General features: G+C 47.2%; 1 protein-coding gene and 1 long non-coding RNA gene across 2 annotated transcripts in view; both read right to left on the reverse strand.

The window, feature by feature from the left end:
* LOC113974898 overlaps nucleotides 1-23,909 on the reverse strand; it is a 423,368-nt gene that overhangs the window by 297,438 nt on the left and 102,021 nt on the right. The window lies entirely within an intron of this gene.
* Nucleotides 15,074-23,784, reverse strand: LOC113974908. The gene is made up of 3 exons (XR_003536692.1): nucleotides 23,505-23,784; nucleotides 23,108-23,216; nucleotides 15,074-15,974 (listed from the first exon to the last, which is right to left on the reverse strand). It is a non-coding gene; the product is annotated as an uncharacterized LOC113974908 (long non-coding RNA).

The following is a 23,909-nucleotide window of genomic DNA, read 5'->3' on the forward strand; positions in this document are numbered from 1 at the left end:
TGTCTTGGTTCTGGAGAAAATATTGTTGGAACCACTCTCTGCAAAGTCTTTCTGGCCACAGTTTGGCTGCAGTCAATGAGAGCTGGAAAGGGGAGAAAGAAGAAGAACTTGGCCAGCTCAAGAGCTTTTTGCAATGGATTAAAATGCCATCATTTCACAAACAGGATGATCTCACTGTTACATTACACAGCTATTCAAGGACAGGCACGCTCTTCCTGCAGCTGACACACAGGCAGCACTGCCCTACTCTCTTGCTGAGAGCAACACTTGAAATCTAAGAACGTCTTCTCCGAAACCTTTTGCCTTCTGTGTTTGATAACCTGCTCTTTGAGAGCACTGCTTGCCACATTTTCTCGCATGAAGTGGCTTTTCCAATGTGTTCCGATACACTGCCTCCCCCTGAAGCCAACCTCCTGCCCAAGCTCTTCACAGTTTGTGGCGAAGGAGAAGATGAAGCCTGCTAATTCCTGCTTCTGAGTCCAGAGCCTGCTCTTGAGAGGTCAAGTGGGGCTCGGAGGGGCCATCTGGATAGGAAAGGAACAGCGAATTCCAGGCATCAACTTGCTTTTGTGCAGTGGGGCTCTGCAGAGAGAGAAAGAAGGGTCCTACACATGAGGCAGTGAAGGTGGTGCCCACTGTAAATGAACTCTAGTGAGGAAAAGAGCTAATGGGTGTGTTACAGCATGTGGGAATAAGGAAGAGGATGACTGCAGGGACAGCAGTGATCTGCCTAAAGGCATCAGGTAAAGCCCAAGAAAGCTCTCAATTCTCAGAGGATGCTCCAGGGATAAATAACACTTTTCTTACCAGACACATGAACAAAAAAGCAGCTTATCCATGTCAGGTAATTATATGGGTAGCTCCTATTATCAATAGGCACTTGGCAATCTCTGCTGCGTTTGTTCTCACAGCACCCTGATGAGGGAGGGAAACACAACCCTTGCAGATGGAGCAATATCTGCCTGGGTAGATCTTGAGTGTGTCAGGGCAAAGTGTCAGTGAAGCCAAAGAGAACAGGACCCTGACGGCCCGAGACACTTCAGCCTCTATATCCCACAGGATATCACTTGTGACACAGTGTGCAGATGCATCTGAGGATTTTGACTTAACCCAAGCTCACACCAGGAGCCTGCAGCAGAGCAGACTTATCTCCTGTGTTCTCTGGGAAATGTTACTCCCACTTCTGCTAAGACAAACACAGCCACCATGGACAGGAGCATCCTGCACCTGCATGGCATTCCCCAGCCTCACAAGAAGTTAGAGAGAGCTCAGAGCTGCTATTCTGGCTGCCTGAGTGTTCCTTATCTCCCAGAAAGCCCCGTGCCTGCAGCAGCCAGGTCATTTAAAATGGATTGGTTGATGCCATTAAATCTCACCCTAGGAATGAAACCCTTACTGGCAAGACCTGCTTATTCCTCTAATGTCCTCACCTTGTGCCAAATAAACAGCATTGATGTCACATCGTTTGCAGAGGACAGAAAACCTCTGCAGAGCTGCAACCAACAGCCCTTCTCAAGACCCTGCCAGAACATAGCATGCATCCTGGGGTAATAAAGCCTTCATTTCATGCTTCAGCACACCTGAGCTAAGGCTGGGATTCAGCAACATATCCAGCCACAGCTTTGAGCCCACAACAGCTCCCACCTAGCCTCACTTTGTATGCCCCCATGTTTTATTCACATTTTTAACCTTTAAACCTGTTAATGGCAGGGTTAAAAGAAAAGGGAAAGGAAAGGAACGTTGAAAGGGGAAGGGAAGACAAAACCCCTTCAGACTCTGTACCTTACCCTTCTCTGGTAACTTTTGCATTTATCAGCCTCCTGTAACCAAATCTGAGAAAGCACTGGCACTTTTTTGAGACAGTTCAGTTCCTGTAAGGTGGAGAGAACCAACATTTTGCTACAAAAGCAACTTACAGCCCTTCTTCAGAACTGACCCCTTCTCTCATTCCCACCAAGTGCCTTTCCTTCCATCCACGCAATGGGTCTATCAGAGCCCATGAGACTGCAGAGCTCCATGAATTATGTGTGTGCTTGTCAGAAGCATGGCCTAAACACTTAGAGTGCTGTAAATATAAACTCAACAGCTGCTGTGCCTTACAGTTCAAGGTAAGGCAGAATAGCTGACGTAAATTGTGCCAGTGTGCTATCAACATAAAACAACAGGGCACGATATATTACCGGGAGCCCCGAGCACTTCACATCTGTCTCGACACCACCGTGGGTTTGACACCCGTCAGTCCAAAGGAGAAAATACAGCTTGCAGAGGAAATCATTCCAGCCCTATCACAGGGCAGGCAGGCAGCACTCTGCTCAGGCAGCATTAAAGGATTCGGGCCATAAGGCACAGGCAAATATGCTGATCTGTTCCACAGGAAAGTACCTGTCAGGATGAGTCTCAGTCCAGCTGGGTGCCTACACCAGCACATAACCTCGAGAGCTGCCTGCAATTTCCATTTATGCACATACTTAGGCTGTGCTCATACACGAGGGCAGCCTAGACCAGGCTCTGCCAGCTGCTGCCTCACCACAGCACTTCAAACAGCCTGAATGGCCTGGGCCAGCCTGGGACCCAGTCTGCCCTTCACCACAGATCCCACCATGCCCATCACCAACTGCACTGCCGCAAAACCCTCACTCCCTGCTCCTGATAGAAGGCTGTTCACTTCTGAACAACAGAAGGCTTGCTTAGATTAAGTGCTGTTTTAAATACAGCAACTACATGCACCCATCAAACAAGGCACAGTCTTGAAGGCTCACGTGACAACTGGACACTGAAAATTAGGGATACAAGCTGTGGCCTACACCCACTCCCCTGATCCCAGCCTTTCCTGATCAGGCAAGATAAAAATAAGTCACTCCTTAAATGAAGTCCTGATTTTTTCACAGGGCTTTGACCTGACAAAACCCCTTGGCTTTTGGCTATTTCTCACTTTAAAAGCCCAAAAGCTTCCACCTGTCCTGCTGTGACAAAATCCCTCTGCTCAGGTTTAACTCAAGGTACCTGCCTGATTCTGGTGACATCATTGGTGGCATCTGCACACTGAGGGATGTTGCTGGAAAACCAGGGTGGGAGACCAATGTACACTCAGCTCCCCTTCACAACTGCTCCACATTTGTTCTGCAATGGTACCAGCTATTCCGTACACCACAAAGAGTGTTATTTTCACAGATAATCCCAGTTGCCTTACTCAGACTCCAACCTGCAGACAGAGGCTTTGCCCTGGGGAACAAACGGAGCAGAAGTGGAGCAGAGCCAGGCACAGCAGGCATGTGTGACTGCTAGTGAGCACTGAATATTGCCAACCATTATAAAACACAGGAAAATTGCAAGCGGGGCTTTAGCCAGTTTAAACTATCCTGCAGGGAATGCTATCAATAGAAACTAATACATATGCAAGCAAGAGCAAGCTGCCTGGGAAATAGAGCACTTTGCCTCCGGTGTCAGATAAAACCCAACACTTACATTGCCCTTGGTCCAGCATTAAGTGCATTATTTAACATACATATATCCCCAAAAGATTCTTCCTGAATATCTACACAGATTTTATCCTCTCAAGTTCGAAGTTTTAACACACAAGGGCAACATTATGCTTGTGGTCTGAATTAGGAGTGACTGGTTTTGCTTGTCTGGAAATAGTCCAGATTTCTTCCTAAGTACCTGGGAGCAGAATTTGCCCACGTGGAGACATCTCCCAGCCTGGGAGGTGACAGCAGTCTCTTGAGATTTCTCAGGATTCTCTATTTAACCATCTTGCCTTGTGCTGTTGTATTGTCACAGACTCGCTCATTCACCTGCTCCTGCTGTTGGTGTAAACTCAATTTGTCTCCCTTTCCCAACCTTTTCCTCCTCTTCCAGCAGAGCTGTTTTGCTTTCCTGTGAGATCCTGATTCATGTTTGTGAAAACTCCTGTCCCAGAGCAAGGGGAAGGGTGAGTGAGGGCCCACACACACACAATGGCAGTGCTGTGCCAGGAACAAAGATCCCAACGGGGGTCAGCAGCACAAGTGGCTGTCACCATGTCAGAGCAGCACTCCAGAGGCTGAGCACTTCCAACTGCGATTCAGATCTGCCATGGAGTTCATCATGTTTATTTAGGCATTACAGGCAATTTCCCAAGCACATGTCTGTCACATTTAGACACAATGGGCTAGCCCATAATTAGGAAGTATATGACCTCACTGCCTTTAATTGGGAGAAGCCGGCATCCAATCCGTTTCCCAGATGATAGAAGGCAACTGGCATTAGGAGGGAAGTTCGGTGTCAGCTGGTACAACACGCACAATACCTGCTGTAATAGCCCCCAATTCATCATCAGCCCCTCCACCATCAGGACTTTGTCAATGGTTTGCTCATCAATTTGCTCGTGTACCAACACAAGAGATGAGAAGACAGATATTGTGTCAGAGAGAATGATCGCAGCCCAGGAAAAAAGGAGGTTAAAAAAAAAAAAGAGGGGAGAAAAATCCAAGCATGGCAATTTCTGCTTTGGCAAGGCAGCAGGACAGGCCCAGGGCCAAAGGTAGGGTTAGCCCAAGTGGCTGCAACTCTGCTAACTTTACACCTGCTTATGCCAAGTCAGCATTTAGCTCAGCAGTGTTTGCTATAGACCAGACAAAGAAAATATTTAAGACTGCAATACCCCAGTAAAAGCCAATAATAAAGAAAAGTCCACTTGTCATAGGAAAATGCAGCAAAGAACTCCAAATTCTGCTACACGTATCCTACTGCACAGAAAGCACAACTGTGGCCTGATAAGTGAAGACAGACACATCTCTACCTGCACTGCACCGCTCCTGACCGTGGGACAGGCCACAGAGCTACGACCCACCCCAGGCACAGCTTCCCAGAGAAATACAGGTGGTGTCAGTAATTCCAAACAGTCCCTCGCCCTTCCAAGGGATCTATTCTCAGGCCCATGACACCCTGCAAATTGATTTTTTTTTCCAAAGAGGGAGGAGAGAGGGTAAAAGATACTGTATATTAACTACACAAAAAATTGTTATTGCTTTCATTTATTTTTTTAACTCTGATAGCAACAGAACCTGCAGCTCTGCTACACTGAGAACTGGATAAGTTCAAGAGATGGAGAGAAGAACATGCAAAACAAGCATTAGACAGGAGGGAGGCTCACATTCACTTCATCACCAGGAACCTCTGTATGTCAAAATCACACACTCTATGTTCTGGCAGAAGGACACAAAGATTTCCACACCTTTAAAACCAGATCCCAGGCCAGTCATTACAGTTGCTTGTGTTGGCTACTCTGTTTCACCTGCATGAAAAAAAATCAGCCCCACTCACTCCCTCCGCTACGAGCAGCTTCTCTCTTCAGCTAACAATCACATCACCAGGTAAGAAGCAGAAGGGAAAATTCAGGACAAAATTCAAAATCTTCATTTCTCAGGAATTTCCAGTATTGAAAAACAAATACATAAACAGCCAGACAGAGAGATGGACAGGTTTTCAGCTTGGTTTGGGATGAAAAGCTAAGATCTCAGAACATTTTCTGGAATGAAATACTTGATTCCATTTTTCATCAAAAAGTACCAGCAGATTTCCATCTTTTTCTTCTCTCTGTCAGACCTGCTAATTGCTTGGTCTTTCCTGGCTGACAGATTTTACTGAGAAATCAGAGAATATAAGTGAGGTGAGACAAGTATTCAGGCACAAGGAAATGCACTAGGTAGGTGGAAATTAGGGATAAAACCAGCCAACTATACCACATAACCAGTCTGAATGCTGTTCTTAGCACAGTTAATGAGTTCTAACACCAAGAAACTGGCCTCTGAGAGACAGCCAAAACTGCACGAGCTGTAGCAAGGCCTCTTTGCTTCCTTCCACTCGCAGTTCCTCCCTTCATGTCTAGGCTACAATAACCTGCTTCTCCCCGTGGTTTCTGTTGGTTTCTGTCTGCTCTTGGCCTGCTTCAGTTTTCCACTGGCATCCCAGTTCATAGGGCTCATTCCATACTCCTGTCCCAGTTTCCCATGGGAAACTAAAAGACCTGGCTGGATGGGTTACTACAGCACTGCTGATCTGTATTCTGAGCACAGCTGGGGGACAGACCCCAGCCAGCCTCCAGCCACAGCTCCAGGATACAGAGCTGGGCCAATGAGGGAGAGAGAAGCTGCCTGCTTGCTGTTTCCAGCAGACGTAAAACACAACTCCCAGTGTGTGCTCCCCATAAAGAGGGGCTGGAGGGGTGGAATTAACAGCCCCCGAGCATATCGTGTGCAGGATTGATGGGTTAAATAAGCAGCAAACACAAAGAGCAAACATGCAGGAAGAGGGAGCAGGCACTGGCCTGGAGTGGCTCTGGAGCCATGGAGCCGCTCTGTGCTTTGGGATGGGCAGGGCAGCCCACAGCCAGGGCACACAGCTCTCCAGGAGCTGCTGCTGCTCTGGCTCTGAGGCAGCACACACCAAAGCCACCGGCAGCTCGAGAGCAGGGGCTGGTGCTGGTGGAGTGGGCAGAGGTGGCACTGGGAGGTCCGTGCAGCCCACAGATGTGTGCCCACGGGCTGGGGGAGCCCCAGGGGCATGGGGAGGGGTGCCAGCCACAGGAACACGCTGCCGGCACTGCACATGGCTAAAGAGTGGAAGAGAACATCATTTCTTTAAACTCATCTTGCATTCAGCCAGCTGCATATAAATTTCCCTCTATCTCATCAAGCTCTCACTGTTTGGCCTCCTCTGACTGATATTGGCTCATCATACTTAATCTAGGGTGAAATTTCCTCGTCTGAGCTAAATTACTCGCAGCCATCAAGGGAAACGATATTTATTTTTCGTGGGGCTAATGACCTGTCCCCCAGACCCACCCACTGATGGTTATTTACTAGGGCCCAGATGCTTGGGCTCAAAATGAGTGCTAATGTCAGCAGGGGCCATTCCTCATCCAGGGCTCTGATTGAATTGGAGCGATCCCATTGACATTGACTCGGTGACTTTTAAGGCCATTACCCTCAGCTAGAGATGAACCTCTCATCATTGCTCCGACACTGACAGCTGATTAGCGACAAATTACAAGCGAGAAGAACCTCAGACTTTGTTGGGTGAGGGAGGGGCAGGGGGGAGGAAGAGGAGGAGGGATTTGGAGGAGGTGTGGGGAATGTAAAGAGTCAGGAAGGTGGAGTGAGAAGCAAAGGAAAAGGAAAGAGTGGGAGGGGATAGCAACACCCAGGAGCTGATGCAGCCTGTTGGCACTGGTGCTGCTCTACAGGCTTTTGCTGGATGTAGAACAGGGCCCACAGCCAAAGGCTGGAGAGAGGCAAAGGCACATGCTGACCATGGAAAGCTGGAATCAGAGCAGAGCTGGGAGGAAGAACCTCCACTTCCAGTTCAGCATGTGAAGAATGGACAGCAGGGCCATACACAGCTGGGTGGTCACAGTGCCATGTGGCGGGGGGCAGACAGACAGCTTGGTGACCATGCACCGGCTCCCAGGAACCACAGAGCTCATGAAGACAGAAAAAACTCCCAGAGAGCAAAGGCGAGAGCTTCCTGACAACCCTGATGCATGTTTCACTCACAGCATTCCCAGTGCTCTTGGTGAACAGACAGTAACAGCAACACAACCAAATGCACCATCAGTGTGACCTGTTTTGCCGAGCACACTGATACCTGAGTTTCTCTTTTTACCACTCTTATGCTACCTGGAGATATAGTTTTAATGATACTGGGCCACACTTACAGTTTTATTCCCAACTACAGAAATGCAGCCAGATGCTCTCATGTCAAACACAGGAGCAGCCAGGAACCGGCAGCTGTGCCAGCTCCTCCAATAGAGTTGAGAGTGGGTGTCATTTTAAAGCTGCCAGAGAAAGAGTTTATACCTTAAAGAAAATGCTACCCACTGTGGATACAGCTCTTCTCATCCCGATGATTCATGAGGCAGACTATGCTCCCCTAAATAAAGGGGAATATTTTTAGTGACACCAATAATATAGATGGAGCCATCCTGAAAGGCATTACAAGGAGGCTTGTTGCCCTGCAGTCCTGCAGGCTCGGTGACTCTTCACAGCTCACAAAACACCAGGCCCATTTCAGAGAACAAGTGGCATGAAATACAAACGAAGAAAATGCTTGCGAGGCTGAACTGCCATGGTCACAACTGCCCTCTCCGAAATAAAACCTGGCTCTGGGTACTTGGCAAACAAATGCAGTATGTCTAAGTGCAGCCTGTCTTTTCTGTCAGCTGAGACCTAAACCCCAAATGGACCTTCAGCAGCAGTCACCGGGTTGGAATCTCAGCCCTCAGCTAAAGGAAAGTGCTCTGAGGGACCTCAAGCCTGCAGCCAAACCTCCGGTTGTTGCTGCTGCACAGCTGCATCTGGCACCTGTCTGCCACTGTTCCTGAGGAAAAGCAGCCAAAGCAGCTGCACTGCTCTCCTCTCTCCTCTTCACACCAGTTCTCTCACTGATCTCAGAACCCTGCTAGGAAAGGTGGCACACAGTGACTCCTGTCCCACCTCCTGTCCTGTGTGTCCAACACTCCATGGCTTCCACACAACATCCTCTGAGGGAACACAGCCTGACTTTTTTGGCATGTGCGTAAGCCATAGCAAGTGTATCACCCTGAAGGACGTGCTAAGGGATGAATGTCTGATCGTTAGGGGAAGTTCCCTGCAGTAGTGCCCAGGCTTTAAAAGGTCCTGGTTGCAAAACATCCACCTCAGAGACCACTCCGTGAGCTCATCACCCTCAGTGAGGTTCTCCTCATACAGGGAACTCATATTTCTGTTAAATTCCTCTTATCCAATTTCCATCTACCCACCCATACCAGTCCATCAGCCTGCAGGGAACCCACCTACCCCTTTGGCACAGGCCAAACCTGCTTCAAGAGAAAGCACTGCCAAACCATCACCTCCCAGCACCGCACACAGCACTGCAGAGCTTCTCTCTCCTAAAGTAAAACAACACAGACCTGAAACACTTGACAGAAATACAGAAAACTTTCTACAGACAACAGACTGGGTTTGATGAGCTCTTTTGGAACGGAATGCAAAGAAAAGCTTCCCTGTCTTGCAATAAGGTCAGAATACTCAGCTGGTGTGACGTGCAGGAACGTGTATGGCTTCCACCTTAAGGAATTCTTTCCCCAAGAACAGGACAAACTGAGGAGCTTTTCCCCTCAGAATTAATTTCCCCAATAAATACAGCACTGTGGGGAGTTTGTTATCTCTTAGAATAGAAATTTAAGTAAAAGGAGCAAATTTAGCAGTCAGCTGGCCAAAGAAAACAGAGTCTATTCACCAACTGCAGCATCACAACACCTGGTCACTAAACTGCATCTCAGAGCTCTCAAATAGTGTGAAAGGTCTCATATCATCCCTTAAAAAAAACAAAACACACAAAAAAGACAAGACAAGATTTCTTGCAATGCATTGTGAACAAGGCAAATGACACCTGGCTGTGGGAGGAGGTGTGAGCGGAGCTGCCAGGTAGGAGCAGCTCGGCTCTGGGGCTGCGGAGCGCAGCAGGAAGCTGAGGCAGCCCTGGCTGTGCTGCACAGTTGCTGGGGTGGGTCTGTCCGACCACGCATCCAAATGGGCTAATGCTCCCCTGCCCAGCCTGATTGGTCAATTTGGGTGACATATTTTGGGCAGTTCTGCTTACTCAGTGACTGCAGCTTATACCCCATCCACAAATCCCCATCTGCAGCTACAGATGGCCCACGTTTTTTTGTCTTCTTCCCTTCTCCATTGTGTGAAACAGCTCTTGGAAGATGCAGAACAGAGGCAGAGATGCAGGGTTGCTGTGTTCTGCCACACAAGCAAGGTAGACATTAAATTCAACATATGTAAAGAAACCCCAAGTTCTGATCCTGCAAAGTGTCTGCTCTGTGCTACAAAAGCCCTTTTCTCCAAGTCCAGCTCACACACAAAGCACAGCCCAAGAGCAGCAGTTAAACACTGTTGCAGGACAAACTAGGAAAAAATCCTGCTGAGTTTTTAACTGCACAAATTGGATTCTTCCTTTAGTGTTTAATATATTTTATTCCGGACTGTGTAAAATATTCTCTTTTTCTGCACCTTATAAGGAATGATAAGACTTACCAAAACCTGGGAATACTTCACAAAGCCTGGAAGATCTGGTGAATTGTCATGAGAAAATCCAGTTTTGTCTGTGTTGCAAAATACCCACCTGTCTTTCCACATTGCCTCATTCCTAGCTCTCCATTTTCTACTGCACTACTCATAGTGACACACGAGATGAAAAAGACCTGTTTCACCACTCATCCAGTCTCATCTCTCTTAACCGCTGGTGAAACTAGACCCAAACCAGGGGAAATGAGTGAAACCGAGAAGATTAAAGACACAGATGTACTTACATACACTCAGGCACACGCTGCCTCTTTCAGCCTGGTTGTGCTGCAAGGAGGAGGTGATTTACCTGTATGGCACCACTTAATGCTGGGCTGTCAGTGTTGCCAGCCCAAATGTTCTCAAACCCCAGGGCCTTTGTCTAGCGATTTATGTGTTGTTATTTTTAATGGTTATTATCACTGTTACTTTCAAAGCAAGCAAGTAAGGATGCAGAGCCTAACCATGCTCCAGTTCTGCAAGGATTTACACATGCATTTACATTTCAGCTCAGGCAAAGCAAAGCCTTCTCCTCCTCCCTGCATTATTCAAGTGCCTCTCCTGTCTTTCAGTGCTTTATACTACAGATATGTATCTTCCTTCTATTTGTTTGAGCCTGATTACTGCAAAGCCCTGCACTTGTAGAGGCCCACCTTGCGCACTGCTAGTGGCATTTATTTTACATTAGCCCTACTCTGAAAACACATTTTGTGGGATATTTTGCCAGCTGGGCCCAAAACTATTAATCCGTTTTTAAAATGCAGACCATTTTGTTTTTAATCACACACTTCTATTTTGAGTTGGGTGCACTGTAATCCATGGAGTTCTCTAATTTTCCACTTCATTTATTTTGGATTTAATGAGCTGGTAATAATGTATATTTCCAGCTGAAATGACTGCCTGAAATGTGGAGCAGAAAGTCACAGAAGTAAAGAACTTGGGCAGGGAACATTGCTGCCAGAAGTTTTATGGAAATAAATTGAGCAACATTAAGACACAGAAGATTCAAGAGAAATCTGCCAGCTATCACAGAGTGAAAGCCATGGATAAGTGCTGATTTTCCCTTTTTATTTGTTTTATTAAAATATTTTTGGTACTAACTGCTATGTTAGGCTGGACCATTGAAGAAGTCCTGCTGCAACTCAGCAGAGCACCAATTACAGCCATGATTTCTGAGTGCAGAAAGGAAATCCCCTTGTCATTAAAGCCTTTGGTCCAGCTCCCATTGGAATCAGCCCAGGAAGACCCAGATGATGCACCTCCCAAGTCAGGCTCTTATTCTCCATGTGGGCAGCTTGAGCAGGGGGGTGATTTTTGAAGGCTCTGAGCAACCAGCTTTGGAAGATGCTTGGAAATTAGGCCACTTAACTAGATGTACAAATATGGGGTACTGTTTTATACCTTGAAGTTCTTTCACAGATTACAGACTCAAACGGCTCTTCCTCTACTCCAGGAGAGCAGCAATTTCTTGCTGAGCAACAGCAACCAGAAGTTTCACCTGTTAAATGCATGGTGTGGTGTGCGTTCCTCTGCTCCCTCTGAGCAACTACAATTGACACTGTCATGTCATTATACCTTCAAAATCCTTTTTGGTTTGCCAAAGATGGCAAGGATCGAATAGATACGAAGTAGCTTTGCTTCATGTGAAAACACACTGGGTTTTCAACTTGGTTAATTTTAAAAAATTCCAAAAAGCTGCATCTTCTTGTATAGTACCTTTTGAAATATAACAATAGGTACAAAATCACCTCAGCTGTCCTTTCTTCATCAGTGCCATGCAGTGCCAGAGAAGGGGCAGCACTTAGAACCGCTATCTTAGACAAACATATTCACTGTTAGCAGACACCGGCCAAATGTTGTGTCTGGCGTGGTCCTTCCAGCCAGGATCCAGCCCGGTCATGCTGTGTCATCTATTGCTCAAGAAGGAACTTGGCAAAAAAAATCCTAGTCTGCCTCTTTAACAGTGAAACTGCTTTTAAAGATGATGTTTAAATCATTAGTTTAAATGCTACATTCACAGTCCTGCTCTGCAAACAGAAAACAAAAGCTGATTAGCCAAAGACATTTTCCCCTGTAATTAGATTCACTCCTCAGTTTAAAAAAAAAAAAAGAAAAAACAACAAAAAAATCAAAATGAAACAACACAAAATTTGTGAGGAAAAAAAGTCATGTGGTATATTTTCCCCGCTCTTCTCATAGTCCTCTGAATAATGTGATTGTGCTAATTGGTACCCATTAGGGCAGGAATCAGAATCCCACTGCCCCAAATACGCTGCCTTTTCCTGATAATTACAGTGCCAGCAAATGACCCCCCAACAATTTCGGGCTTAATCACAGAGAATCCCATATATTGTGTAATGCTGCATTATTCAAAAAGGTAATGAAATTCCAGGAAACATCAGATGCAGCAGGTACATGAAGATAATTTTGTTTTTATAACCAATTTCAGTCAGATAAATACTAGAATCCTTTCCAATTTTCCCCCCATGAAACTAAAGTGTCACTGAGATTTACAGCCCCCTCAAGTTCTCTTTTCAGAGGAACATTCATTTACATAAACAGATAATCCCAGATAAAAATTTCCATTAGACAAAGGTGAAATGGATCAATTTTCTCTGCCAAGACAAATCTTAAATCTTAAACAGATAGGGTCATTATTACACCAGGCCCATTTCAGAAATAATGTATTAAAAAAAAAAATCAGCCGATAGCAGCCATTTCCAGCTTTCCAATTATCTTTAAGAAAAGCTTATTCTGTGGACAATAAAGCACATTACTGCACAATATGATACAGTCCATAAAGATCACAATGTTTTATGAAAGGTTAAAGAAAGCTCAGCACATTTAGGGGAATGTCATAACCCACAAAGTCTTTCAAGACTTAACCAGATCCTCGTGCAGGCTGTGCCAGTACTGTGCTGCCCTCCTGCCTTCACAGCAGGGCACGAAGGAGCATCTGGAAATTGGGGGGTCACCTGCTGTCCCACGGCAGGGGACAGAGGTGCTGGCACAGCTCCTCTTCCTTGGGGAGGAAGTGAATTACCCACCCCTACTCCATGTGCAGGGGAGGAAGAGATGGTTGCTGAGGACACCACACCACGGGGTCCCTCTGCCCACAGGAAAATGGTTTTCCTCAGCCCACAGGGACACCTGGCACACACAGAAACATGGACAGAGGTCACCGTGCTGGCCCTGCCCATCCAGGTGAGGCTGAGCACTGACATGGCAGGGGCAGAATTCCAGCCTCTCCTCCCCAGCCCCCAGCGTGGCCCTCCCTGCCGTGCCAGAGCAGAGCACCCAGCCCTGCAGCTCTTGCCCCGGCTGCAGGGGGGAGGCAGCAAGGCCGGGCAGCCAGGGCAGGAACACCTCCCGTGGCAGGGCGGCCACGCTGCTCTCCAGTGCCACACAAGTTTGTCAGGCCCCTGGGAATGGAGTTTATGAAGGGTGACAACAGCAAGGGGGAAGTGCCAGAAATCACTGCCTAATAGACACAGCAGTCAAAGCAAAACAAGCAGCAACTTACCTGACTCGATTTTTCATCTAAAAGGAATCAGATTTATTTGCCATTTAACTAACTGCTCCTGAGAGCCAGCACGTGAGGAACGGGCAGAGGAGGGACTGAGTGATACCTGGCTAGTGGCAGGAAACAAGATCCCATCACAAGAGATAACCTGCAGGAAAGCTTTATCCTGCTCAGTGCCAAATCCAGTCATATAGAGCCCTAAGCCAGCTCAGGATCACAGGTGAAAAGGCTGCACAAATCCCTGGGAGTGCTTTAGGGCTGAAAGCTCAGTGGGACAGAGGCTGCCAGATGCTATTTGCCCTTACAGCAGCCAGCACCCAGGATCTCCGAGTTCTCTTCCCCCTGGCCATCACCACAACGGCTAATGCCAAAACTATGGAGCAACAGCAACTCATTCCCCTCTGTAAGGAAGGTTACCTTCCATCTAAGTGCAATAAATATGGAAAACTGCACCAGAAATTCTCAAAGTTCTCCTCAAGGCTCTTATGGTTCAGCCACCAAAAATAGACACATACCAAACATTAAAAGCAAAGTCTAACTATCTGGAATACCTAATTGTTAATCAAACAAATCTTTGCACGAGCAGCAATGAAAACTTCCTTCCTGCACTGCTAGAAATGCTTTTACAGACATCAGGAGAAAAATCTGACATGACCCAGCTAAGCCATTAGATTGTTCACTACAGCTCTATCAGCTCACCAGAGAGCTGGCAGTTAAAAGATTAACACCTCTCTGATATCAGTTCCAGTCAGATTTTGTAAGCCATGTTTGTGCTTCTATTTCTGTCCTACAAGAACATGACAGAACATGACAGAAGGTTGTCACCTTCAACAGCTTGAAATTAATTGTACACTACTAAAAGAATCACTTTGTGCAGAATTTCTGAATGACTACTGAAACTGTAACAGAATGCCTTCTGTATAAAAAAGGGGATCTTCTGTAAAGTGAATAAATGCCACAGTGCTAAACTTAAATTAAAAATAATCACAGAAAACACATCTGCTCTAGCCCACCTCAAACAGCAAAGAGCCCAGAAACAATAGCACTTGTTTTCAACTTTATGAACTCTCTCAGCCCATGTGTAAATCACTACAAAGATAAAGAAGCAACTCATCTCTACCAGCCCTCTCTTTCAGACATACACACACTGATCTCACTGTCTGTGGTGGATAAGAGGTGTGACGTTTTCAAGAGGGACAGTGTTTGACTTGCAATGGGTTTATGCTGAGAGGAACAGATCTCCAACAGGCTGCATGATTTACTGACCACTGCACAGAGGTCAGTGTAGAGGAGGGACTTCAGTTGTCCAAACAGGGGTCACTGGATCACCTTTCAACTCCAGATCTGGTCCCACACACTATTAAATAAAACCCAGAAAAAACCCAAACAGCCCAAGCTGTTTCTCCTATGAAGCAAGACAACTGCAGTGGATCAAGATGGGGTCTCATCTGTCCCATTGTGCAACATTTCAGCAGCATTTTAATTGGCTGAAGATGCAGAAATCACATGAAAAGAAAAATAATGTTGATTTCCAAAAGTGTCAGGCAATGTGATTAAAACTGTCAGGAGCAGCAATCAGCAAGGCTTCAATACTTAGAACTTGTGGTTCACTAGAAGACAGTACATGCCTGGTTTCATTATTTCAGAAAATGGCTTTAATTTTGAGCTGAGAAAATCTTTCAAGTAGAGCCATACTTCCTTTAACTGCTATCAGAAACTTTTTTAGTGTGTGGAAATACTTACTATTGCCATCACTGGTATATCAGTCATAACATCTAATGATGTGGAGATTGTTGCCTTATAAAATTCACAGCTGGGTAGCTACATGGCTCAAGGCTAAAACCTATTTTAAATCCAGTGTTTTAGGAGGGAGAATGTTTATTAAAACATTTTGCCCATTAAAAATATATGACATATCATCGGTCATTCCATGTGATGCAGTGCCAGCCCTTTTTTAGGCAGTCCACTAGGGATGACTGCAGAAAACCTGGCAAGTCTGTTTGACAAGTCCACATCCTAATAATTTACTCGTCCATCAAAAAAAACAAAAAAAAAAAAAGGGAGGAAAAAAGGGCATTCCAGCAGCCTGGAAGAACCTCAGCAGTGCCCCTGACATGGTGTGCCCAGAACTTGCTTGCACACACAGCCACAGTTGGTCTCTTCACGCTGACAGTCCCACACTGACATGCCTGCTTGATCTCCTCATGGCACAAGTTATACTGACATAATAATGAGGCTGCAGGTCTTTTTTCCTGTTGAGTTTTTTTTGGAAATGTGGTGGAGAGAGAAAAGTTGATAAATATTCTTTCAGCGACTCCACGGGCATTTGGCATCCGCTTCCATGAATTGATGCACATCCTAACCTGAAGAACACAAGGATGAATACTTTGAGGCTAAACAAGAAACCCAAAATCACTGTCTCTTCTACCATTCCCCACGTGCACTGTGTAAGGAGAGATGCTGGGACTGCACAGGAAGGACACCCTTGTCACGGGTGAATGTCTCTCTCAAACAGGAATTCCCCCTGAAACCAGTGGGATCACTCAGGGAGGGACTGATCACTAACCATCTGATCCCACCTTACAGACAGCTGGCACATCCACTGGTGTTTGAGAAAATTGTCTGAAAAACTCTGACACCAAGTTGAAACTGCTTGGATATGGAGAGATGGACATGGTGCCAAGGTCATCTATTCTCTCAGGTTACTGCTGCCCATCCTGTAGCTCCCTCTCAGTCTGGCTGGCAGCAGCAGGTCTCTCCATGACCTGAGGAACAGGGCAGCCCTTCCCAGTTGCCTGCAGCAATGCTTGCATTGGGATTTTGCCTCCTGCAGTGGCACAGCCAGCAAGGCCAAGCAGGAACTAAGAGGTCTCACTCCCTGAACTGCTAATACAGCTTCTGGATACTCAAGAAGGGTGAGGATGAGAGCAGACTGGACTGCCTGAACACAGGCAGGATGGTGGGTTCCCAGATCCAAGGTGGCAGCCAGGTTCTGTGTGGTGTTTGCCCTGTCAGGCCTAGCCAGACTTCTCACAGGTGCCAGAGTTATTGCTCTTCCTGCACAATACACAGAAGAGAGGGCCAAGCAGAGAACAAGAGCTGTTAAAATAGCTTTCCTACTGCAGCAGAGGTTCCTCTGGGAAGTTCAACACAGTCATGTCCTGGGGCCCAAGAAAGCACAACCCATCCAGTATGTCTTGGTTCTAAGAGACCCCAGCTGAGCCTTTGCTCTGGACTAACTCTCCAGCAAAAGGAACACCATGTTTTATATTTGAAACAGGAATGTCACCACTGCTAACAACCAGGAAAATAACCCTGACCTCATTGCACATTCCCTTGTCTGACAAAGCATGGATACTGTTATTCATATTTGTACTGTACAAATGTTCCCAAAATGTCAGCCTTTCCTAATGACCCTAAAGAGACTGAAAATTAAAGTGCAGTTCTGGGCAGGGAAGCGACTCTATTAAAAAGAGACAGAGAGAGCCTGTGGCCATTGCCCATAGCTGTTCCGAGCTGCCTTCCAAGTCCTATATATTAACCAAGCCTATGCACAAAAGCCATGTTTTTAACTACTGTCAGCACTGCACAGTCACTCCAGCAGCAATCGAGCAAGCTGTTCTGCCTCATGCCTCATCACCATTTCTCACACTCTGCATCAAAGCACCAACATTAGCCAATTCAGCTGCCCTTCAAACTTCCAGCTCCAGTCAGGAGGAAGCATCTGCGGCCGTTCAGCTCCTCGTGAGGCTGCCGAAAAAAATCCCAGCTTGCCAGGAATACCCAGAGTAGCCAAGCCCGATGGCTCTCCATGACATACGGCCCTAGGACACACCAGAGAGCTGTGAGCAGCGCCCCATACCTACACTGCGCTCCGGTTCCCGCTCCAAACCCCTCCCAGCAGCACGGATCAGCTGCAGGCTCTCCCAAGGCGCTGCTGCCGCTCAGATGTCGCGAGCAGCAGCTGTCAGCGGGGGAAGAGGCGCCCTTCACTTGTGGGTAAGATCACTTCCCAGTGACACGGCACAGGCTGGCACCACAGCGGCTCCGGCGCCCTGTCTTGCTGCTGAGCAAAGGGCTCGCACTCCAGCAGTCACTCCGACGGCAGGAATGCCGTCAGAAGGCATCCATCAGCTCAGCAAACTGGAGGAAAACAGGATCAAGAGGGGCTTTGGGCGAGAGTACCACAACTCTAACTCCCCACGGCTTAACGTGCACAGCGCAGACAGGGAGTTCAATCGCTGCCGCGTTTGTCCCAGAACAGACTGTGCTACCGTCATTCCAAGGTCACAGAGCAAGCAGCAGAAGTGGAACTGAATCCTCAAGCCTGGTCAAACCCAAGTGCTCTGACACCACTTTTGGGACATGCTGCTGAGTCTCGTATGACTGATGAGATGCAGTACACAGCATGGTTTGTGAGCCGAAGGAAATGGCAAGGAGGATGCAACTGGAGAACAACAGAGCAAAATCCCCAAAAATGCTTCTAAGACTGGGAAACAATCTTTTATGGACCTTGCTTAAAGTTTGACAACTTAAAAATCAACACATTAGCTTAAGTATATGGAATTAATAGATGAAATGGACAAATAATTTGAAGAAAAAAGGGAAAAATTGGGCAGGAAAGCAGGCAACCATTTCCTTCTCTCTCTTCTCTGCAGAGAGCTTTTAGTCCAAATAATGGCTGAAGAGGAGCATTCCAGGGCTCCCAGGCCAACCTCGAGATGGGACTGGGGCATCTACTATCATGAAAAGTAGCCAAAAGATGTCACAAAATAATGGAATAAAAACAATTGGAGGGCTCGGCTATATACTGTACTTGGTTCTTCACCGACTTCCCAGCACTTCACCCTTCCCATACACTGCCTTCTCCACACATCTTGGCACTTAAGAGTCTCCATGACTTAAAGAAGTCAGATAGAGAATGAAGATGAGAGAGAGAACATGAACTGTGTGTCAAAAAGATGATGTGATTCCAATTTTAGTAATTAAAATAATTGAGAAAAACCTAAAGTCTCCTAAGACGAACTAGAGTAGCAAAGGTGAAAACCCAATCCTGGCAGGCAGGCAACAATATCCACAGTGCAGTCAGCAAAAAGACAATAATTTCCTCCCCATTTCCTGTATCTTTACAAAGCATTTTCAGAGGCAAGGCAAACCTATATTTTCATATCTCCAATTTTCAAACTATACAGCTGCTACTTAGCAGAGATTTTGGCATTTAGCAAGACAGCCAGGAAAAAAAAAATCATGATTTGCATGTGCTCATCTTGGCAGATGAGGAAAAAACAAGGCAAAAGGAAGTACAGTGAGATGATCTCAAGTGCCAGTACCCCAGGCCTTGTTTGGGATTAAAGCAGCACTTCACAGATCAGATGTAAGAGTGCATTAAAAGTTTGGGAGAGTCCAATTGATTTCAGCATAGAAATCCTCATCAGAGCCAAATGAGAAGTTTTAAGCATGACCACAGACAAACAAACAGCCAACTACCCAGAGCAGTCAGTCAGCAACAGTGAGGATTTATAACAAAACCCACAACCACAGGATGACTTTACAGAAAGCCTGTTCTGACTTTTAAGTGTCTTGGAAACATGATCCCCTTTGGGAAATCTACTGTCAGACTCTGACTGGGTGAGGGGAGCCTAGGACTTCTACAGGAATGGTCTGGTTCTTTTTTAGCAATCTCCAAATCCCACATGCTTCTCCAAAAGTGAAATGAGCTTATGGACCAAAGCTGTCCACAATTCCTGGAGTTTCACCCTCATTATAAATAAATCAACTAAACTCACCACAACGAGAAAAATAAAACATCTCTAGTCAAAATAGTTGGTCTCAAAATGCATTCTCTCATAGCATAAATTCCAGCTGGGATAAAATTTTACAGGCAGGCTGGAGTCAGGGAGACCTTTAAATATGAAAAACAAAAACCCCACACCCTATGCCCCAAAAATTCAGGACTCCACAGAAAGGAGTTTTTTTTCCTCTACCATTTTCACTAGAAGGAGACTGTTCCGCTAGGAAACACCATCCCACACGATTAAGCAGCATTGCAAAGGCTTCTGTCTTTCCCTGAAAATCCCTTAAATTCTCAAAAAAATTCCTTTACTTCCACCTTCAGAACCTATCCAGAAGAAAGCCATTTGTCAATTACTTCCAGTTCTTTTGGTTTAGGACTCTATTATGCTGCACAATTGTTCATGTGCATCTGCTCAACACGGAGGGAAAAGATGTTGCTAAATTGGAAGCAGAGCAGTGGGCTGGGCAGAAGAGGTGCCTTCTCCATTGTGTGCACAGGGAGGTTCTGCTGACTGCAAGCACTCGCACAGCAGGAGAGAGCCCCAGTGCCATCCCTGCTCTTGCTACTGGCAGCTGTTCTCTTATCACCAAAGAGAATTTATCGCACCACTGACAGATGCCGAGATTCAGAAGCTGGAGCTGAAAGCCAAAGGGATTGAATCAGAAAACAAAAACGCCCCCCCCCCAAAAAAAATTTAAAAAAGGAAGGAAGAGCCCTACCAAACCAAGTCACTTGAGGGCACACAGTGCACAGCATCTCTCCACGGGGAGAGCAGAGAGCCGGAGTCACCGCGGCAGCTGTCAGGCAATGTGTCTCAGGCACTCCTGGAAGCTGCTCAGCACTCAGCTGAGGAGCTGCAGGAAACCACGGAGAGCTCAGCCACAAAAATCCTAACAGGGACAATGTGAGGAAGGAAGACCTTCAGGGAAGAGAGTCTTGAAATCAAACTTTCTTGGTATTAAGGTCATTATTGAACACAAGGTACTTGAGTTCCTAATGCTGTCTCCTGAAGGGAGCTGGTGGATCAGGGGTGTCCCAGGATTTCTGTTCTTACACACACACACTTTCTCTCACAGCCTCTTTGACTCCCACACAGCTAAGAACCTTATTTTCTTATATGTGACTCCCCCATGTACCAACATCCTGGAGGCCTTTTCACAGCAGCTTTGGCCACTTCCAAGAACTGGAGACAGAATCTCTGCATTGCACAAGACAAGGGGCTTTAATATCTCCTTTTCCTGGTGTCATGTCAGCAAACACGCAGTGCACACACGGCCCTGTGCACGTGGATACTGAACCAAGAGCACTTTACACACATGAGCAGCTATACGGCCTCTGTGCCCATAAACCAGTGTCTGTGCTCGAGCCACAGGCTTTGCAATGAAACACTCCTGCACACAGCATTCCAAAATATCCCTCCTGTCCCCAGGGAAAACACAGCTGTGTTTATCACAGGCAAAGGAACCCCAAGCTATGCACTACACAGCTATGGGCATGATGCAAAGGAAGACAGGGATACCTTCCACCAACATTCCCAAATGCATTTTCCCTACCAAGGCAGGCTGATAACATGTTTCATCCCTGGGCACTAGTCTGCTTTTTACAGAAAACTCTAAACAAGCTAAGTTCTCCACACAAACACATTCCAACAGTGGTAAAAGGACTCCCAGGGCACCTCCCATTTCTTTACTTGTAACAAACCCATGAAAAGCCCCCAAACAAAACTCCGGAGGAGCGTTTTGCCGGGCACTAAAGAAGATGATCAAACACGGAGGCACAGCAACTTGAGGGACACCAGCACCGCCCCGAGGTGCACTGGTAGGTGTCTGCAAGGCCCGGGCCCCGCCGGGTGCGCCCCCAAATTCTATGGAATGAGGATGAGGATGAAAAGGCAGCCCGAGGCTGCCAGGAGGCAGGTCCAGGTGCGGCGGCAGGCTGGCGGTAGCGCGGAGCCAGGCTGACACCTGGAGGGAAAGCTGGGGATGAACCGGGAGGATGCTGGCAGGGAGCGCCGTGCCCTGACCGCCGCCTGCCTCGGGTCCTCCTGTCACTCACCTCTGCCCCCGCCTCCTCCCGACCCGCTGCAGCACAGCTGGGACGGGCCTGCTACAAATAGGGAAAGGAGAGGCGGAAAAACCACTTTCAATGTCTCTAAAATCAGCACCGAGAATATTTCCACCCTTTCAGTTTTAAAATTGAACCGCTTTGGGTTTTGCTCACATTCTGCAAAGAGCATATGAGATATTTGGTTTGGATCATTATTCTTCCCCTGGTTGCTCCCTGAAAAACCAGAGCAGCGCACAAACAGATGCTGTCCGATCTCACACAGTCAGACCAGGTTTCCTTACCAGCTCGACTCCAGGTTTCCCGTGGCAGAGTCCCACACCTCTTGTTCCTTAAGTAATTTAAACGTGGTGCAGACACATAGTAGCAGCTCGAGCTGGTGCCTCGGGCAGGGCTCCCTACAAAGGATTCCCCGGACGTTTATCCCCTCCCAGTCCGTGCCCCCGGAGTCTGGGAGCTTCTTGCTGAGTCATCGGCTCTTGTGTCTCGGCGCAGCCGGTCACCCGCCCCGCGCCGCAGAACCCCGAGCCCTGCCTAGGTAAAAGGGCAGGTCACAGCCCCTTGCCGGGGCTGCAGCCACTCCCCCATTCCGGGTACGACCTGCAGCTGCCCCCGAGCTACCTGCCCTAAATGAGTCCCTCAGCAGGCAGGTAGGGCTAACAGACAGTTCTGCTCACGTGTGACCTCCTCAGCCACCCCCCGCCCCGAAAGCCTTCCCTACCTCTGCCTGCACAGATCACTTCAGCCCCAACAGAAAAGTGTGGAACGTCTCAGGCACGTTCATCTTTACTCCCAATTAAGCTTATCTGCCAGTAAAATTCGGGATCTGGTGTAGGAATTAGGGCAAGCTACTTACTTACCCGAGAGGTCAATTTAGGCCAAAGCTATCTCGCACAGATGGCTAATTTCAATCCCATACACATACAACACAATTGTTCAATAAGCTCAAAATAAATAGTGGAAGTAATTCATTTAAAGCTGCCCTAATTGTTTCTCAATTTTCTCTATTAATTTGACCTAAAACACTTCTCCCATCAAAGCTTCAAAGCTTTAACTTAACAGCCAATTACGGCTTCTTTTAGAAAAAAAAAGTGCTGTCAGCTCTGATTGCTTCTGACTGAACCCTTTGAAGCCTTGGGAATTGATTTAAATTGCACGGGGCCTAGAAACAAAGTGCTCTTTTCAGGTGTAGTGTTCTCAGAGAGCTAATGAGTCAAGGGACAATTAAGACTAATTAAGATTTTTAACTTGGTAGCAACTTTCTGCGCACCATTTGGCTTGAGGAAAGTGAGTTACTGCTGGAGCAAACAAGGAATCTCTTCCGAGCTGGCAGGAATGCACTCGGTTTTTCCCCAGCAGTGAGAGGTTATCAAATTAACGTGGCAACTGTGTTCTTACTCCTGCAAAAACACCTCTCTGCAGAAACATCTATCACCTCCCTCATTCTCTAAGCGAGCACTGCACAGAGAAAAGCCAGTGGGACAGTTTTTAGGAAAAAGATGGTCACCACACAGGGATCATTACTGTTAGCTTGGCCCCACTACTCTGGTTCAGGGATTTTAACTGCCAAGTACACTAGGTTGGCCAAAACAGGACCAGTTCCTGTCAGTCTGGATATTAAACCCCCATCATTCTTACCTTTTACTTCACATTTCACACCTCTGCCATGGGAAAATCTGTCACACTCGTCACACCACTTGGTTTAATGAGACAAAAAACCTTGGCAGAGTTCTGCACGGCACAGGACCTGTGGGGAGGGGCAGGTGAACCACAGTTACTCTGCGGGGCACACTTGTTTGCAACTTTGAAAAAAAGAGCCATAGTACACCTAGGGAATTACTTCTTTCCCCCAACCCCTCTTTTTTTAAAAATAAGGAAAAAAATATTAAAAGGAACTGGTAAGTAACCCCCAACTGTTCTTATTGAGGCAACACAACCCCCTTGGATGAGTCGTCCTCATGACTAAAACTTTTTGGTACCTTATGGAGTACACAGGGAAAACCCCCAAAAGCCAATAATCACGATCACAATTAACTTCAGCTTGCTCTTGTACGGTTCAAGTGCAAGTCCCACTGGGAACGACAACCCTCAGCATCGTTTCACCTGACAGGTGCGTTCCTGGCCCCTCCTCACAAAGGTTTGCAGCCTCGAGCCTGAGGGGAACGGTTAATTGGCTCAAAGGCACAGCTTCGACATTCCGGGGGGCTGGAGGGCCCGGGGTATCCCAGCAGGGTCTGAGGGGCCTCAGAGGTCTAAGGGGCCCCGGGCGGTACCGGAGGATCCCGGGGGTCAGAGGGGTCCCGGATCCCGGAGGATCCCGGGGGTCGGAAGGGCCCCGGGCGGTGCCGGAGGATCCCGGGGGTCAGAGGGGTCCCGGATCCCGGAGGATCCCGGGGGTCTGAAGGGCCCCGGGCGGTGCCGGAGGATCCCGGGGGTCAGA

This window comes from Neopelma chrysocephalum, unplaced genomic scaffold (genome assembly GCF_003984885.1).
Source record: "Neopelma chrysocephalum unplaced genomic scaffold, ASM398488v2 Primary Assembly neopelma1_128, whole genome shotgun sequence".
NCBI lineage: Eukaryota > Metazoa > Chordata > Aves > Passeriformes > Pipridae > Neopelma > Neopelma chrysocephalum.